Raw genomic sequence first — 18029 nt, forward strand, 5'->3', positions numbered from 1 at the left:
CCCCACAGGCCTCCCATAGTGTGGACTTCTCCACAGGCCTCCCATAGTGTGGACTTCCCCACAGGCCTCCCATAGTGTGGACTTCCCCACAGGCCTCCCATAGTGTGGACTTCTCCACAGGCCTCCCCCATAGTGTGGACTTCCCCACAGGCCTCCCCCATAGTGTGGACTTCCCCACAGGCCTCCCCATAGTGTGGACTTCCCCACAGGCCTCCCCATAGTGTGGACTTCTCCACAGGCCTCCCCATAGTGTGGACTTCCCCACAGGCCTCCCATAGTGTGGACTTCTCCACAGGCCTCCCTATAGTGTGGACTTCTCCACAGGCCTCCTCATAGTGTGGACTTCCCCACAGGCCTCCCCATAGTGTGGACTTCCCCACAGGCCTCCCCATAGTGTGGACTTCCCCACAGGCCTCCCCATAGTGTGGACTTCTCCACAGGCCTCCCCATAGTGTGGACTTCCCCACAGGCCTCCCCCATAGTGTGGACTTCCCCACAGGCCTCCCCCATAGTGTGGACTTCCCCACAGGCCTCCCCCATAGTGTGGACTTCCCCACAGGCCTCCCCCATAGTGTGGACTTCCCCACAGGCCTCCCCCATAGTGTGGACTTCTCCACAGGCCTCCCCATAGTGTGGACTTCCCCACAGGCCTCCCCCATAGTGTGGACTTCCCCACAGGCCTCCCCATAGTGTGGACTTCTCCACAGGCCTCCCATAGTGTGGACTTCCCCACAGGCCTCCCCCATAGTGTGGACTTCTCCACAGGCCTCCCCATAGTGTGGACTTCCCCACAGGCCTCCCCATAGTGTGGACTTCCCCACAGGCCTCCCATAGTGTGGACTTCCCCACAGGCCTCCCCCATAGTGTGGACTTCCCCACAGGCCTCCCCATAGTGTGGACTTCTCCACAGGCCTCCCATAGTGTGGACTTCCCCACAGGCCTCCCCCATAGTGTGGACTTCTCCACAGGCCTCCCCCATAGTGTGGACTTCCCCACAGGCCTCCCCCATAGTGTGGACTTCCCCACAGGCCTCCCCCATAGTGTGGACTTCCCCACAGGCCTCCCATAGTGTGGACTTCCCCACAGGCCTCCCCATAGTGTGGACTTCTCCACAGGCCTCCCATAGTGTGGACTTCCCCACAGGCCTCCCCATAGAGTGGACTTCTCCACAGGCCTCCCCATAGTGTGGACTTCCCCACAGGCCTCCCATAGTGTGGACTTCCCCACAGGCCTCCCCATAGTGTAGACACACTATTTTGATTTTAGTTATTTCAAAATTGTTTCCTAGTGTTGTAATAGGATAACCCCAAGTCTGGGTGCTTGGGGAAAGGAAGAGCACTTCCAGCCAGCCGAGGTCTGGGCTTATAACTGCTACTGCTATTATTACTAAGTCTGTTCTGATCTATCTGCTTGGTCAAGAGAGTTAACAAAGGCGTGGCTTGACTAAGGAACGAGGGAAGAAATTTAGTATTTTTCCTATTATAAATGAATAATTGTTAATTACTATTATTGAGATCACCATCAATCTAGATACACACATCATCTTCTTCTAGTTATCGTGTTACAGCGGATGCCCGGGAGCCTTGTGCTAGTTTGAATTATACATGTTTTCATACATGTTCTAATGAGGTGGATGGAAGGTTTATTGCTTAGAGTAGGAGATGGGCAGTAAGACCTCCCTCAGCTCTGCTCTTGACTCTGCGACTGGGTTGCTGCATGATATCATGGAATTTATTTAACGTCTTTGTGCCTCAGTTTCCCCATACGTGAAGTGAGGGTAACACCGACAAGGGCTTGCAGGGATTTGTAATAATATCTGTAGATCACTTTGGGATACACGACACTGTGAATGTGCAAGGAACTGGGACCGAAAGCCTCTGACATTCTTAGTACAGTTAAACTATTAGCACATGGGCCTTACGACTTGGGTTTGGAAGCTTCGCTTGCCAGAAGCTGGGAATGAGCCACAGGAGAGGGATCGTTTTATAATTGCCCTGTTCGATTCACTCCCTCTGGGGCACCTGGCATTGGCCCCTGTCGGCAGACAGGGCACTGGGCTGGAAGGACCCTTGGTCTGACCCAGTCAGGCCGTTCTTCTGTTCTTACTGGAAGATTTACCCAGCGTTACTTGGGTCCTTAAGGCAAATAAGTTTGGTTTTTCTTCATTTAGATCATTGCTCTGGGGTGGGACTGGGGGTGCAGAGCTCAGGCTGCAGGCTGCCCAGGGAGAGAGGACAACCCCAGCCCTCTGTCACCGCAGCAGCTTGGGGCCAGGTGAGAAGCGCCTCTCCATAGCTGCTGCAGTTGCAGTGGGAAGAGGCTAGGGAGGATGCATGTCCCCCCACTGGGGGAAAGACAGACACTCAGACAAACAGAAAACTCTCTGAAATATATAATACAGAGCTGTCCCTTTCTCCACCCCTGCCAGCCTAATGGGGTTAGAGCTGTCCTGGTCCCCATCTCTGGCCCCTTGCTGCCCCCCTGTGGTCCTTCTGCAGTATAACTGTCCCTCCTGCCAGGCCCCTCCCTTTCCATTTTATGAGACTCAATCGAATGCCAGGCACATCCCATTGTCCTAGCGCAACCAAACCCTGCCCTTGCTTTAAGTCAGGGTAAGAGGATGCTGCATACCGAACTCGGTGGTCCTAGCTCTTACCATTTGTTTTCAGATTTCTATAAAAGTCATAGGAGTCAGCCTCAGCTATTAAAAAGACAAGTAACAGCCACCGTTAACTGACTGCCGAGTCGTAAGGAGCGTTGCAGCAGGGTTCTGTCAAGTCTGCAGAAGTGACATGTAATTCCTCCAGCAACGACCTACACATTCCATGAAACTCATCTGAGCCTTACATGGGACTATGGTTCAATCCAGCACCACGCTTAAGCATGTGCCTCATTTTAACCCCTGAAAAATCCATGAGAGGACTTGTGCTTAAAGCTAGACAAGTGCGGAAGTGCTTTGTAGGGTCTCCTGAGGCCAGTTTGGCGCGGGAAGCCACAGGGAGGCCGCGGTTGGGTCTCTAGCTCTGTGCACGCGGTGGAAGGTGTGACGGGAGGAAAACCAGCACATCAAGAGCAGCCTAGGAAAGCTCCAAATCAGGAGCTAAATCTCCCTTCTTGAGACGGCTTGAAACATTGAGGGCAAGTCTTGGAAGCACCCTGAAGAGTCTGAACTAGACTCAGTGGAGGAGAACATCACGATCTTCTGCGCAGAAGTTTTAGAGAAGACCAGCGCTCCTTTGGAGTTAATAAGTTATGTTTAAAATAAACGGTCTTTGCACGGAGTACTTTTCCTTCTATTAGAATATGCATAACGCTCTTTGCCCTCCCATTTTCCATTGGAACGGGCATTCATTCTTGCCTTGCAGGGACAGATTCCGACCTCACTCACATTGGGCTAAACCTGAGGCAATTCTGGGATGAGATGTGAGTAACTTGAGATAATAATCTAGCTCAGTTGCTTTTATATTACACTGCTCGATAAACGGGATTTATGATTCTTCCACCCCATGAGCCTGATGTTAAGAATTATCTAGAGAAGGAAGGAAGGAAGGAAGGAAGGAAGGAAGGAAGGAAGGAAGGAAGAAAGGAAGGAAAACATGGGCCTGGAAATATGCTCCCGTGATGTCAAGCACTGTAATTCAGCAAACGTTAGCTAGAGAGCTTATGGAGAGAAAGGTAAGTTTTGCAAAGCACATTTTAAGAGGGTCAGTGCACATGACGCATGTTTCTGGGCACTGACAGGGACCGTTCATGGTAGAAGAACACGAGGCAGACAAAGAACGGCTTGATGTAGTATCCTAGGAGGATCAAAAGGACTCTCTGTCCATGAAGAGATTTGCAGGGACCATATCGAATGGGCTAGCACTGCTGCCAACTTCCAGAATGCAGAGGGCATAGACGATGATGCCGATCACGCAGGGACCAGTAAAACAGTCGTTCCCCCTAAATACTGTGTGCACATGAAAGGGTAATTTGTCATGCAGCTACCTGGTTTGAGGAACCCATGGCTGCTAGGGGAGATAACATGGGTTCACGGTGACTATGACTGATGCAATCAGATACATAAAATGGACCATATCTGAATATGTGGTTTCCCCTTTCCTTAGTTGGTGGCAGATTGGGATGTTTTTGCTCAAGTTTGTGCACTGCACCGTTTCCTGCTTTATAATATTTACATCTGGAGCCATCAGATGTTGTTAAATTGCTCAGCTGAGCAGTCTCAACGTGTTACATTTCACCATTAAATAAACGAGACAAAGCTGCATGACGCAATGACATGGAAAGCGATCCTCCGTGTATTTTGTTGAATAGATTCAATTAAAGACCATCATGAAAAGATGGTTCAGTCTACACTCGCTCTTCTCTTCCAGATCTCAAAGACACGCCGCGCAGGCAGAGCATGCAGCTCATCTGACTCAGGGACAGCCGAGAAGTGTGAACCACTATTAGTCCTTACTCAGGCAAAACTCCCACTGAATTCAGCTGAGGCTGTGTTATCACAAATTCGTCCCACAACGCAGGGAGGACTATGGCCTGATTATGAAGCATTAATTTGGTTTTGGTCATCAAGGTGCTAAAGCAAAGTTAATTTCTGAACCCACCTGCAACCAGCAAGTGCATCCCCACTAACAGGTTTAGAAAATCCCGTTTGTAAGGGATGGAAGCTGCATGGTATTTGGCACGTTAAACATTTACTGTTGCAACAGAATTCTGGGAGAAGAAAAGCAACAATGCAAGAAAAGCCAGGCCAAGCTGCTGAATCTGCATATGCAAAATACACACCTGCAATTTAACTCTGGGCATTCATCAGGCTACTTGTATAAGCCTGAGCTATAAGGAACAGACGCTCTTTTGGCATCCTTTACAGGTGAAGTCAGAGAGGAAAATGTGTTCTCACTTGCTGCCAGTCAAATTTGCATATATTACTCTCTGGCTCCCCCTACTGATACAAGGGGAAATATAAAAGTCTCCCTATCTGCAAATATAATTTGCATATAGTATGGAAGCGATCCACGAAGAGCCAAAAGCTATTCCCGCGAGCATTTCTCCAGGCTCCACCTTCATGAGCTGCATTCAGTGTGATGCACAATTGCAGATACAGGTAAGGAGCTACAAGGGTGATATTCCAGGGGCTTTTCTCAGTGGGGAAGATGGGCCGTCCTAATGTGGCTGGCCAGGGGCCCCAGATGGTTAGTCATGCCTAAGGACAATGAAGGAGAGCTGGGATTTCAGTTTGGAGTTCTCGTCTCTCGGCTTCGGTGAGAAAGGTTCTAACCAAATGTCTTGGACTCTGCTGGAGACACGGACCGACCCTGGCAGAGACCAGCTTAAGCTGACTGGGTGGATAAGTCGCAGCAGACGAGAAGGATTATTCTGGGAGGGGTGGGTGAGATTCTGTGGCCTGCACTGTGCAGGGAGTCAGACTAGATGATCATAATGGTCCCTTCTGACCTTAAAGTCTATGAGTCTATGAGAAGGGATAGGGCAGCATTGGGCCAAGCTGATGTTGGGGAGTGATTGGGCCAAACGACTCGATAGCTGAAAGCCAAGGAGAGCAGTAGCAGATTGTACGGGTCTCGTGTAACTGGGCCCCAGCTAGTCCATGACTGGAGGGACTGGCTGAGGAGGGCCGCTGGGGAATGGGGAAGGGTTGGGCTGGTTTGCAGGGGAGGCCTACCTGGGGCTTTCCATTGGCAGGCGATTTCGCTGGTTTCCCCAAGCATACTGAGGCCGTGTCCAGGTAACCAGGACCCCGACGCGTGCCCGTGAGAGAGGACGAAAGGCCACTAAAGCTGACCCAGGTATTTATATTTTCATTTCCAAACCCCAGGAGCACGAGTGTGGTGCCAGATGAACATGCAAGTCAAATGTGTCACCTGTGTGATGCCAGCCAAGGCAGCAAGAGCAGGGCAGGTAACCCCATCCAGGGACCGCTTCGAGCCAAAAGATAGGGATGATTCTGGAAGTGATGCACCACTCAGAAAAAACATTTTACATCTGACTTCAACTTGTCACTGAGATGACTAACAAAGTCCAGAAGGGGCCACTGTGATAAATCTAGTCTGACTCCTGGCTGACACACACCATCGGGCTTCCTTGCATGAATTCCTGTTTGAACTAGAGCAGTTGTTTTAAGAAAACCCCTCCAATCTGGAGTTGAAGATGTCCAGCGGTGAACAATGCACCATCGCCCTTGGTAAATTGTTGCAATGGAGCGTTACCTTCAGTGTCACAATTTACACCTGTATTTCTAGTTTAGATTTATCTAGTTTCAGCTTCTAGCCAGATGATGTTAAACTGCTATCAGCTCGACAGACGAGACATCTCTCAGCAATTGTTTTCTCCCCATATAAGTCTTTCTAGATTGCCCGTCACCCCATAACCATCTTTTGTTCAGTTAAAGACACTGAGCTCTATGCACCATGTTTTCTAACCTGTTAGTCATTCCTCTAGTTCAGGGGTTCCCAACCTTTTTTGGTCCCCATACTCCCTTGGCTTTTAGTAAACCTTCCTGTACCCCCTATTCAATATGAAAGGAAATAAATTCTAGACTCTAGAATCCACAACATTTTTCACTAACACTACTACTTTGGGAATATTTAAATTAGGATAATCTAGTTATTTACCAAATATTTCCCGTACGCCCTTGACAAGCTTCTCATACCCCCTGGGGGGACGCATACCCCAGGGTGGGAACCCCTGCTCTAGTTCTTCTCTGAACCCTCTCCACTGTATCAACAGCCTTTTTAAATCACAGACACCAAACCCAAACCCCATATTCCAGCCGCGGTTGCACCAGTACCAAATATGGCGATAAAATTACCTCTTTGCTCCTACTCGAAATGCCTGTGTGTGCACCCAAGTACTGCGTTAGCTCTACCGGCCACTGAGTCTCATGGGGCGCTCATGGCCAGCTGATTTCTCCACCATGACCCCCACATCTTTTCCAGAGGCGCTGCTTCCTCAGCAATAGTGCTGACAAACCAGAGAGCCTCTTTTGAAAGCTAGCTCTTGACACGGTGCCCGGAGAAATGGCTGAGGGACATTTGCAGTCACATGTCACATCCCAAAAGACAGCCCTGGTCTAGGGATGGGAAACAGGCTTTGTCAGATGCTAGATGTCATTAGGCCAGTCTCCCGGCAACTGTCCTATTGGGTTTAAAGGGAAGTAACCAAAAATCAAAAGGGAAAAAAATCATTTGCAACATTTCCTGGAGTAAACCCAAAACAGAGCCTGCTCGGTGGGCGGGGCCGGAACATTCGCCTTTCCCAAAGCAACCAGAGTGTTTCACTCCAGTCAGTTTAATTTACTCCGTGTAAACAGGTGAAATTCGCCACTGTGCAGAGACCAAGACCAGGCTAATGCGCCATATCCCAGGAAGGCCTATGACCTCGGGGTCAAGGAGCCGCTCTGCATCAGCCTATCATGGTACAGGGGCAGTAGAGCCTCCCCGGAGTGCTGCCCCTCCAGGCTAGCCGGGGAGGGGGAACAATACGCGCTGAGCAGACGGGAAGGGTGCAAGCATCCCCCAGAGCGCAGTGCCAGAGGTTATTAAGAGGCCTGTTGGATCAGAGAGGTGCCCCAGACTTGAAAGAGAGGGGCCTCTGTGCACCCCTCATTGAGTCGGGTGAAACCGGCAAGTGAATTTCCCCCAATGCTCGCTTGAGTCATTCACCCCAGTGGGCTATGACATGTGTGGGAGGGAGCTTTACAGGCCTAGGCAGTCACGGACACCCACTCTCTCCAGCATGCACCCCCAGACCCAGGGAACATCTGTGGGGAGGTGCTTGTGCAGTAACCACAGCAGGAACACACACAACGTGCATGTGGGTCACGGGCTAGTCGCAACAATTAGCCAGCACAGCCAACATCAAAAGCTCCCATGGAAACGTAAGCCTTAAAGAAGCATACTGAGTCATTTCAAATCAGGAGAGAATCTGAACAAACCAGGACCCACCCATAGTGGGTCTCAAACTTTTCTTTTCATGAACCACTTGAAAATTGCTGAAGGTCTCGGGGGACCACTTAGCCAGCTTTCCAAATGTTAGTTGTACTATTAACTAACTACTGTAAAGCACTTTGGATAAAAGCACAGTATAAATAAATTAATAACTACAGCTTTTCATTCTGCAAATCAAAGCACACGACTCACATTTTCATATCAGCAGTCTTACCATTCTAATAAGAACATAAGAATACTGGGTCAGACCCAAGGTCCGTCTAGCCCAGTGTCCTGTCTGCTGACTGGCCAATGCCAGATGCCCCAGAAGCAGTGAATAGAAACAGGTAACCAACAAGTGATCCCTCTCCTGCCATCCATTCCCACTCTCTGACGAGCAGAGGCTAGGAACACCATTCCTATCCATCCTGGCTAATAAGTATTGATGGACCTAACCTCCATGAATGTATCTAGTTCTTTTTTTGAACCCTGCTAAAGTCCTGGTCTTCACAACATCCTCTGGCAAGGAGTTCCACAGGTTGACTGTGCGCTGCATAAAGAAAAGCTTCCTTTTGTTGGTTTTAAACCTGCTACCTAATAATTTCATTTGATAAAAATGTGATGGAGGGCCTATTTTGTAAGCAAAGTTCAGGGAAGTCATATGTAATGTCTGTCAGCTTTAGCCTTAGGTCAGGTTCAGCATTCACCCCGCTTCTGTATTTGGACTGGAGTGCAGGAAGGAATAAAAATCCTGTCTCACATAGATATGTGGTAGCAAATGGCATGAGAAAACACACTGCTTTGTCTGCAAGTTCTGGGTACTCTCCACTGCTTTGAATCCAAAACGCCATTAGGGAATGTCTTATTCTGGCTGGAATGTTTCGTTGCAAGAAAGCTCCAACAAGCACTCTCATGTCTAATTGGACAAACCAGAGGGCAGCTCACGGTTTTCAATTCCGAAAGGATTACGAAGCCAGTTGTTTGATTCAGCTTCTACTGGAAAGTAATCTTCATACTGTTGACAAGAGGTTCTTCTATGTCATTATTATTGTTACAAAGAGGAGGGAGAAAAATCGTTCCCCTTGGCCTCTGAGGACAGGACAAGAAGCAATGGGCTTAAACTGCAGCAAGGGAGGGTTAGGTAGGACATCAGGAAAAACTTCCTACCTGTCAGGGTGGTCAAACACTGGAATAAGTTGCTAGGGAGGTTGTGGAATCTCCATTTCTGGAGATATTGACGAGCAGGTTAGACAGACGCCTGTCAGGGATGATCTAGACGACGCTTGGTCCTGCCGTGAGGGCAGGGGACTGGACTCAATGACCTCGAGGTCCCTTCCAGTTCTAGTGTTCTATGATTTTATGAGTATTATTATTTTTTATCAAGAACTGGTTCATTTCCCCACAGAAAACCTTCCAATGTTGGAACCTTAAGGGGATCACCAGTGGTCTGCAGACCACAGTTTGAGACTCTCTGCCTTAGGTGTTGAAGAAAAGAAACTCAATTAGCAGGATTTTTTTGTGACTCGTCCACTTGAGTCTAACAACTTACATTTTAGCATCTGTACCCTGAAGCAGACCAGAGTGATATGGCTAGACAAGTGACACTTTCAAAGCCACTGAAGTGACTTAGGAGCCTAAGTCCCCATTTTCAAAATGGACATAGGCCCAGGTTTTTAAAGGTATTTAGGCACCGCTCTACTAGGGGTTGCAATGCCAACTGCATTAGGAACCTGCAGAACAGAATGTCACCAATGGGTCAAGCTCCAGCTAGACTTGCATCCTTTCAGTCTGTCCCTGTGTAACCCCTCTGCCAGGCAGCAGCCAGGCCGGGATCAATCGCTAGGGGTTCCTCACTGTCCCTCCCACACAGAACCAGCTCGAGGCCCACCCCGTGACTTGGGAAATTGACACCCCACCCATGGCGCCTCTGGGAGGCCATGCTTCCCCACACAAGCAGAGTCTGAGTGTGGAAAAAGACACCTTTAATAAAAGGGGAGGGAAGTAACTTGGCATTAATTGGGGAAAACACCACAAAGGTCATAATCAAAGCCACGAGTAACAGCCCCACCCCAAGCAGGCTGGGCAGCGGCCTTTTCCTCTCGGGTTCTCAAGTCCAGCAATGTAAATATCCCCTTCTCTGTACCCCGCTCCCAGTCGCTGCCCTCGCTCAGGGCAGACCAGAGTTCAGAGGGGCATCCGCAGAGCTTACCTCCCATCCTGAGTGGGGGGAAGTAGGAAGCATCTTACTCCCTCCACCGGTCACTCGCCAGCCGCCTGCTCCCTGCCGCCGCCCTGCTGGCCGCTCATCACCAGCCGCCTGCTCCCTGCCGCTGCCCTGCTGGCCGCTCATCACCAGCCGCCTGCTCCCTGCCGCCGCCCTGCTGGCTGCTCATCACCAGCCGCCTGCTCCCTGCCGCTGCCCTGCTGGCCACTCATCACCAGCCGCCTGCTCCCTGCCGGCCGCTCATCACCAGCCGCCTGTGCCCTGCTCTGCCGCCGCCCTGCTGGCCGCTGGCTTGTGGTGGGTTTGGCTCTGGGCCCAACCTAGTGATTTCAGCTCTTGGCCCAAAGCCCAGTCCAGCCGCAAAAGATTCCAGCATCCACTGGAGTAAATTTAAAAATAATAGACACCTTATGGAGTCTGCTTCAGTCCTGGCATTAGATCAGAGGAGGGGAGGAGAGAAACAAGTTGAACCAGTCTTATAGCCCACACCTGGAGGGCATGCAGCCTGCTGATCCAGAGTCCTGCCCTCCCCTGAGTTCTGGCAGAGGAAACCTTGTCCATCAGAGGTTCTTTACACTGCCAGTTTCCTTTAAACTGAGTTAAACACAGTCTGACTTTTCTGCATTCCCACAATAACTGCAAGCATTGCCGATCATATCTCACAATTCCTGCATTTAGTGTTAACAAGGTTTGTGACCCCACAACAGCCAAATTGATTACAATGGGCAAAATGCCATTCTAACAGCTGAATATCTAGCAGGCCTAAGCAAGTGAATGAACTGTATTTACATAAAGACACCCAGGATTTCTTTCCCATTCCAGCTGGCTGTAATGGAAGCGTTGATTCAGACCCTGCTTGCAAGAACATAAATGTAACTGATGACAAAAATCAGTCCTGGGCCAGCTGAAGGTGGCCAGTTGCTGTGTAGACATGTACATTGAGTGCTCAGCAAGAGTATGGCCACCTGCCTACTTGGTAGCAACTGGCAACATCCTGCAGACATTGCAGGTGAAGCAGTATTAAGGAGGGATCGATTCTCTTTGCAAAAGGGTTGCCCTGCAGTGGTCGCGTCTGGCTCATCTTAAGGAATCTTCAATCCCATCCAACTGCCAATGATAGCGTTTGAGTTATTTCCATCTTCCCACCATCCCCGTCACCAGTCTCATTGCAGTCCTGTGCAGTTTTAATGCCTCGACAGAAGGTTCAGGATTTAGAAGAGCATTTGAAAGTCTCCATGTAAATATTCTGTCCAGTCATAGATTTAAAATGTGGCACATTGTCACATGAATTAGCACAGAGAGAATGAGTTGATAGCTCACAAATCTAGACTGGTCTGTACCTTGAAGTAAATATTCATCTATTCAAGCATTTTACAATGGACTTGTTATTTAGCACGGAGTAAAAATCCTTTTATAAATCCAAACCAGGGCACGTAGATCCTGCTTTGACCACAGACATTATTATAGTATCAGGCCGTTGGTACCGTTTTCATGGTCAACAAAAGTGACCTACATAGCTCCTCAAGCAGAGAGGAGACTGTAGCCCAAGGAGTTTAATTTGGAGCGGGTCATTAGGCAGATTTTAGCTCTCCATCCATTCACCTGACACCAGACGGGAGAGGTTCTCTCCAGAACGAGTTGCTGCAATCCTCACATGACCATCTAGCCAATTTTATGGCCAATCTCCAGATGAATGTCAGAGGAGATAGTTCCCTCGTTTCATTATAGAAAGCCATTTTTCTGGGCCTGGCCAGAGGGAGAGGTGATCGCTGAAACAGAAACCGTCCCCTCCACTGATAGCACACCCTGTTTGACTTGGCAGCAACACCAAAGCATCCTGGACCAACCGCACGTTATTCTGGGCCGGCCCATGGTAACCTTCTGCAGTGTCAATTGAAGGGCACAGGCTTAGTTCCCCGCTCTAGCCTGGAGTTTCTGAGGACCCCAAGTGCTGGCCGTGTGGCAGAGGCTGCATCCGCTGCCTGGCAGGGACAGAATTCGCTGCTCTCTCAGCCATGACCAAATGACAGGGCAGGCTGAGGGTGGATTCCAAAGACAGTTCTGGGTGACAGATTTTGCCTGGGAGGGCAGGGATGTCAAGCCATGAATACTGGGTGTGTAAGGGTCTTAGCAGAGACTCCAAGATTCATGTAAGGACCAAGAAGCTCAAGACTCAGTTCAGATTATAGCCCTACATATACATTCTGACATCTGTGCAGAGATCAACAAAAACGTAAAACCGGGGTGAGTTCGTGCCACTTGTCTGACACACGTGGCTACAAAATGTGGCCACGTCCAAAGCAAAGGGCTGCTACCTGCCCAGCTGGCAGAAACGCCAGCATGAAGCCAGGTGCCATTTCATTTATAGCACTGACCAGCTGCACTTGATGCCGGGCCCTGCCCAAAGCAGTGACCAGAATCTCCCAATCCCCAGCGAAACAGGCCCAGTTCTCCCACCCCAGTAACCTCTCTGCAGCCATATGGGAAGCTCCTGCCGCAGGCTGAAGACCTGTCTCTTCTCATCCAGTCACAAGGAGGATGCTGGAAGGCAACGGAAACACACCTCTCAGCTGCGACAGGAAAATCAGGGATGTCCTGCCAGACGCAGCAGCCAAAGGGCAGGCAGGCTGAGGAAGCCAGTCAAGTAACAAGCCTGATTTAAAGGACATTAAAGAAAGATACTGGATGAACCTCCTGAATGTGGGACACTCTGGTCCGAGAGGACCATGGACGTTGCTGGACTGGAGCAGAGAGCCTCAGCTCCCGGGACTGCGAGTCAGGCGGGAGTCCAGCAGCGGGAGGCCCATCCGGCAGCGTACCAGAGCCCAAGCCCTGTAGCAGCAGGGCTGGAGCAGAGAGTCAGCTGGAGCAGTGTCCTAGGAGGCCAGTGGCAGGGGACCTCCCCTGGTCTGGCAAATGTGCTCATTTGGGATGGGTCAGGTCGTGAGGGTGCCAGACCAGGGAGGTCCAACCTATACAGACACTTCTAGCAGGCAACCCTAGTCTGAGCTCACAAAAGCCCCCGTCTGAAGAGAGGCAAAGGATATTGCAGAGGCACCTGACAACACAGGTGGACAATCAATGAAACTCAGGCCTAGTGCCCTTTGCACAATGGCAGTCTGGCCTGATCACGCACAGCTGCAGGTAGAAAAACAGACTCATTAAACAGGAGAGGGCCCCAAGGGTGCCAGGTCCGTCCATCACCAAGCTGGTAGTGCCTTGTCCCCAGAGGGAGGGGGTCTTGAACCCTCCACCTGTGGCAAGTACCTTAGCCACTGGGCCACCGGAGAACCAGAGGTGAAGACACACAAAAAGACGATGAGTAGCTAAGTCTGTCAGGCACACATGCTGCCAGTGCAGGCACTGGGCAGATATTTGCTCTACTCTGACATCACATAGCGCGTATGCAGGAAGATCCCCAATGCGAATGACACAGCAGCATACCGACACCCCTCCGCACAAAGGCTGCCAAATGCAATCTTTCTTTGGAATTTGCTGCAGCTTGCTTGCTGTAGAGACCCAGCAAAGACTCCCTAGCACGCTGTCTTAAGTCTCCGAGGGGTTGCCGGGTTAGTCTGTAGCTTTAACAACAACACGCACTCCTGTGGCACCTTAGGCTACGTCTACACTGCAATGCTATTTCGAGATACCATAGCTATCCCGCATCTTCACAGCAAGCCCATTATTTTGGGCTCGCTAGTCCGATGTCACTGTAAACCTCATTCCACGAGCAGTAAGGGGGGTTATTTCAAAATAAATGACAAAATAAGCTATTTCGGAATAAGACTGAAATAAGCTACGCAATTTGCGTAGCTCAAATTGCGCATCTTATTTCGACCTACGATGAAGCATAGACGCCCCCTTAGAGACTAATAAATATCTATTTAGAATCATGAGCTTTCGTGGGTAAAACTCAGAGGAGGTGGGTTTTATCCACACAAGCTCACGATAAGACTACATCGTGCCTTGGTGTCCTTGGCCTCTGTTTGTCAGAGGCTGGAGAGGGATGGCAGGAGACAAATCGCTTGATCATTGTCTTCGGTCCACCCCCTCTGGGGCACCTGGTACTGGCCACTGTCGGCAGACAGGCTACTGGGCTAGATGGACCTTTGGTCTGACCCAGTACGGCTGTTCTTATGTTCTTATGTGCCACAGGGCTGATAGTTGTTTTCATGCTGTTTAGTTACAATTCAGAAAAGGTCCCTGGGGCTCCCCCGATCAGATCGTATCTATATGAGCCTCCGGTGGAGGATGCTCACCATGAGTGAAGTTCTGCCCATGGAGTTGCATGCCTGCCATCCGAGGGATCTGTAAATCCGAGGGGAGAGTCTGGATTGTAATGAATAGCCACTTCCCACGTGCCACATGGACTGATCTTTATGAAACATACAGCAAAAGCAATCTGCTCCCATGAAGAAATAGTCTGGTGACTTTTCCCACGGCAGAGACATTGCTGCAAAGGTAGCAATGAAATCCAGTCACCTGAAGAACTATTGCTACTTAAATGACGTTCCCAAGGTCAGAATGTATGGCAGTGTCAGAATCAGGAATACACTCCTGGGGTTCTTGGACCGAGTCCCTTGCGTTTACCATTTGGGAATGCTTCACCAGCATGCACCACAGCAGCAATATGTGAAAAATGGCACCCAATAGGAATGCTTCTCACGTGTTTTTTTTTTTTTTATCCAGGACACCAAAGGAAAATAACAAAGAGAAGGCAGGGTAACTAAGTTTATTTTCACAATTTTGCCTAATACTTCAAGTGCAACCCTGAACAGATCCATTTCAAGACTAATTCTTTGCCATCTATAATCCTGCTTATTCTTAACTGACATGATAAATTCTGTCTTCAAGCCTCATCATGGGAGTTTTCTCCATCGGATTATAAATCTTTTGAGAAAATAAATTACTTCTGAGAAATTACTTCTAGAATGTCAAGCAGCTCTTGTCTCCTTAAACTGTGAATTAGGTTTTCCTTTTCTTTAATTTTAATCCATGAACTAGTTTTTAAAAACCTTTCATGTGGCAATTTATGTTAAATACCTCCATGTCAGTATGCGCATCAGGAGGAATTCAGTTGCTGATGTTTCTTCTGCTCATTTAGGTCCCAATTCAGGAAAGCACTTAACCATGTGCTTAATTGTAATCTTAAAGTTAAGCACATTCTTAAATGCTGCTCTGGACAGGAAAGTAGGGTAGCCAAGTTAGTCTGTAACTTTAAAAACAACTTAAAAAAACCCAAGCAGTCCTGTGGCACCTTATCCCTGGTCTACACTAGGGCTTTCTTTCTAAATATCCCCCCTTAAGTCAAATTTATAAGTGGAGTGTCCACACAACCAAGCCCGTTATTTCAAAACAACAGGCCACTTATTTTGAAATCTGCACTTCTGCTTTCCTCAAGGAATAACACTAATTTCAAAATCGTTATTTCAAAAGAGCAGCAGTGCGGACTATTTCAAAATAACGACTCCCCCAGAGTCATTCAAACTAATTACTCCCCAGGGCTTCCCGGGGCTCTAACTCGAGGTAGCGCGTCCACATTAATGGAGACTGCCTCAGACTAATTTCGAGGCTTCCCCGTAGTGTGGACACGCTAGTTTGATTTTGTAAAATTGGGAGTTAAGTCAAATTTAGATATTTCAAAATAGTTTCCTAGTGTAGACACGTTCTTCAGGCTCGTCTAGACTATGCTGAAATTTCGAAAGAGGATGAGGTTTACATGGCTTTTTGAAAAAGGGGGGGTTGCTGAAAAACCGCGTCCCGACTACTTTCACTTTCGAAAGCTCCTGCGGAATTTGCATATCCTTTTTCGAAACTTCAGCGTAGTCTAGACATAGCCCAGAGACGAACAAGAAGTGGGTTAAGCCCAAGAGTGTTCATGATACTTCACAGATATTTTTATTAATCTCCAAGATGCCATTGGACTATTTCTTGTGTTTTTAAAAGTTGTTTTTGAACAGAAAAGAACATTCTTCCTGAATCAGTCCTCTCCTGTTTATGCCAGTTTTCAGGAGTAAAATTAAATAGATTGTAGATGTATAAATGAAAGACGTACATCCTCCCCCCCGTTTCACCACATAACTAGAAAGTTTTTACTTAGGAATGTTTATTCCACTAGACAGAATGCAATGGTTCCCCAAAAGGGCTTTGTGCCCAGAGGACTTGGATCATCTGTGACCTTATTCTCCACCACCTGCCCCAATTCTGACAAAAATCCAAGTACTGAAGAGCAAAGAACAACCACCTCTGCCATCATCTGAGGGGAATTAGTATCTTCCCAGCCAGAAATAGCATATTGCCAGAATCCTGCCGGGGAATAAGAACTTGCTGCCATTATGCTAGGTCATCCCTGTCACCTGCCTCCACCAATGCACCGCCCCAGCATCAGAGAGGGATCACTTCTGCACAACTGGCCACAGGTTTTACCTTCTCTTGGACTGATCCTGGAATGGCCCTTGCTGGAAACAGGATACCAGAATTTGGATGGACCCTTGATCTGTCCCATCACGGCAGCTCCCACGTTCCTGGGGAAACCCTTGCTATCCCCTCCATCTGTCTGAACAAGCGTGAATGGGAAAATTATAGTAGTTCTCACACACAATTATGCCCTTAGCTGAACAATCCTTTGATCAGGCCAAAGAAGGCTACACAACTCCATTGCACCTTGTCCTTTCCCTGTTGGCCTGCTATTAAGCCATTTCATAGACTCACAGAACACTAGAACTAAGGGACCTCGAGAAGTCATCAAGTCCAGTTCCCTGCACTCATGGCAGGACCAAGGACCGTCTTGAGCCGGGGTGTCCAACATGCTAGCCACTAGCCACATGTGGCTATTTGGAGGGTTAAGTGTGGCTAGTTTGCTATAGCAGTAACCACGATAGTGGCTCCTTCTTCACAACTAGTTGGACACCAGTAGGTCTAGATCATCCCTGACAGGTGTTTGCCTAACCTGCTCTGAAATATCCTCAGTGACGGAGATTCCACAACCTCTCTGGGCAATTTAGTCCAGTGTTCAATCACCCTGGCAGTTAGGGAGTTTTTCCTAATGTCCAACCTAAACCTCCTTTGCTGCAATTGAAGCCCCATTGCTTCTTGTCCTGTCCTCAGAGGCCAAGGAGAACAATTTTTCTCCCTCCTCCTATAACACCCTTTTAGATACTTGAAAGCTATTATCATGTCCCCCCTCAGTCTTCTCTTTTCTAAACTAAACAAGCCCAATTCTTTCAGTCTTCCCTCCTAGCTCATGTTCTCTAGACCTTTCATCATTCTTGTTGCTCTTCTCTGGACCTTCTCCAATTTCTCCACATCTTTCCTGAAATGTGGTGCCCAGAACGGGACACAGCACACCAACTGAGGCCTAATTAATGCAGAGTAGAGCAGAACAATTTCTTCTCATGTCTTGCTCACAACATCCTGTTAATGCAGCCCAGAAGGATTTAAGAGGCGGAGGAGAAAGAGGAGTGCTCGGTCTACTCTGATTCCCCAAGCAGGACTTGAACAAACGAGAAACCAACCTTTTCGCAGAAAGCCCCCACTAACAACCAGAGACCATTATGTGTTTTTCAAAACAAAATAAGCCAGAGGAACTCCAGCAAAAATGTCTCCTATTTGGACCTAATCTTGCTGCTTTAATTCCTGTAACAGGGCCATTTGCTTGCGATTCCTTATATCAAAATATTCTTCAATGAGTTCCAATTAAGGACACAAGCTTCTGCCAGACTGATGCATTTAACACCATTCAAATATTCATAATAGATTAAATACAAAAATCTTCTGTGTTTCAGACAAAACATGTATTTGTTTTATTTTAAAAATACCCCCACCAAACCTACTGCAATGGTTTGCTGCTTCCAGATGGTCTCTAA

The 18029-nt window shown here is 48.5% G+C and overlaps 1 protein-coding gene across 8 annotated transcripts in view; it reads right to left on the minus strand.

Annotated features, from left to right (window-relative positions):
* The window catches only part of FRMD5 (FERM domain containing 5), a 402855-nt gene that overhangs the window by 114858 nt on the left and 269968 nt on the right, over window positions 1–18029 (minus strand). Inside the window, exon 1 of one of the 8 annotated variants that reach the window (XM_075896792.1) lies at window positions 16591–16740. The exons of the other annotated variants lie outside the window; for them this stretch is intronic. The gene's annotated coding sequence lies outside the window, so the exon portion shown is untranslated. Of the gene's footprint in view, window positions 1–16590; window positions 16741–18029 lie in introns of those variants that run through there. 8 annotated transcript variants of the gene reach the window in all.

This window comes from Pelodiscus sinensis, chromosome 14, assembly GCF_049634645.1.
Source record: "Pelodiscus sinensis isolate JC-2024 chromosome 14, ASM4963464v1, whole genome shotgun sequence".
Classification (NCBI taxonomy): Eukaryota; Metazoa; Chordata; order Testudines; family Trionychidae; genus Pelodiscus; species Pelodiscus sinensis.